Source organism: Austrofundulus limnaeus, unplaced genomic scaffold (assembly GCF_001266775.1).
Source record: "Austrofundulus limnaeus strain Quisiro unplaced genomic scaffold, Austrofundulus_limnaeus-1.0 Scaffold978, whole genome shotgun sequence".
Classification (NCBI taxonomy): domain Eukaryota; kingdom Metazoa; phylum Chordata; class Actinopteri; order Cyprinodontiformes; family Rivulidae; genus Austrofundulus; species Austrofundulus limnaeus.
Genome location: NW_013953380.1, coordinates 45,350 through 47,172, shown reverse-complemented (window position 1 = coordinate 47,172; position 1,823 = coordinate 45,350). Strand labels below are relative to the sequence as shown.

The window sequence follows — 1,823 nt, the reverse complement described above, 5'->3', positions numbered from 1 at the left end:
TTATTATACCACAAAAAAATAAACAATCACAACAAAGTTAAATCAGGAAATCCAAAAAAAGTGAACAAGACATTGTAATTTTTTTTGCCTTCTGATTAGTAGAGAAGTGAATAGATTGCATATATTGTGTAAACTCAATCAGGAAGGAGATAAAATTTGTTTCTTTCTTTAAACATTTGCTTTTATGTGTATGAAATTTGGTCTTACAGTGACCGGTAGCTCCCGGTGTTTGATGATGTAATCCGTACTGTCCCAATTCTCAATTGTTTTGCATGCTTGTAATCTGCGCAGTCCAGCACTGATGTGCACTTCGACTGAATCCACACTTCACAGAGGGGCGCAGATTGCGCACTGAGCATTGGGACTGGGCCCTTGTCCACAGTGTGGGAACACTTTTCAATGGAAAACAATGATGCTGAAACTGAATCTTGCAAAACCTGCAAACTGATGTTCCTGGTGGTGGGAACAGCAAGGCTCGCTTTAATRCTACCAACATWGTCACTTTGAAAGAAATAAAGAAATAAARCTTTCAGATCAGTATTGGAAAGACTAATCATTAAAAATATTGGATTGTATCTGGAGCTTAAAAATCTGGATCRAGACATCCCTACTWACAAACACTGTGAAGCTCAAAGTTTTACTTTTCACAAGAACTTCACAATAAATTGACAACTTATTGATATCACAACATCAGTTTGTAGAGTATAAATATCACAAAACGGTAAAGAAATAATAATTCAGACAGACGGCACACAACAAATACAATCTGACAATCTGGTTAAAATACACTTCTCTACATACTCACAGGTTAAACATGGGCTGTGTTGTGAAYGTTGACAGAACATGAGGGTTAATTGCAACTGATACTGTCATTTCARTATTCTACAATATTGCAATCACACTGAAAGAAATTTTGTAAATGATTAAGTGAATGTTAGATCCAGATTTGTATTTTAATACTTTCTGATCATTGCAGCCTTAAGGTTTGTTATCGATGTGTTCTGGCTGCAGTATAAACAAAAMTGGTGACATTCTGACATCTGATGTAAAAGGTAACACCTGCAGAGGTGTAASCAGTAAGAAATACAYTATAAGGTCAATTCTYCATTGCAGAAGTTAGAAGTATTTTCATAAGCGTTTTGCAGAGYCTCTGCTTAGATCCAGCCTGGACAGACTGGGCTGCTTTGCTCAAGGTCCTACACTGAGGTCTAACTGCTGAATGCTGTACTGTATGAACCTGATCGGAGTCAGACATGAAAATAAAGAATTGAGAAGAAATCCAGTGGGTCCTGCTATTATTCAGACATGCTATTTTTGAACAGCRCATTATTTTTTACAACACGTTTTATTACGTCTTTCAGCTTTTAACAGATAATATGGATCTGTCAGTGTTTTCCTGGGCCATGACCTTGAGTGTGCACAGCAGTGGTTCTCAGCTGATGTGAGAGCTCTTCTAAGTCTGAGGCCATGGTTCTTAATCAGAAAACGGTGGAACGCTCCCTCCACCTCAAGMTGAGGAGTTCAGGTATCTCAAAGTCTTGTTTATAAGTGATGGTAGGATGAAGCAGGAGCATKGATCAGGTCCTCATCTTCAGTAAAGATAATGTTGCATCAGTCAACTGTGGAAACCATTKAGTCAAAAGCCAAGACTATTGATTTACTTGTTTGTCTATGTTCAAAATGTCCTGATGCATCTCAGCAATCCAGGTAGAAAAAAATCAAAAAGAAAAAATAAGTAGGTCCTCTAGATCAGTGGTTCCCAAACTTGTTGTCTTCTGACCCACAAAATATCCATGACAAAAACTTGTGACCCCAAATATTAC

General features: G+C 37.5%; 1 protein-coding gene across 1 annotated transcript in view; it reads right to left on the bottom strand.

The window, feature by feature from the left end:
* Window positions 1–1,823, bottom strand: part of LOC106533594 (zinc finger protein 638) — a gene marked incomplete in the record, with an annotated part of 63,807 nt that overhangs the window by 25,358 nt on the left and 36,626 nt on the right.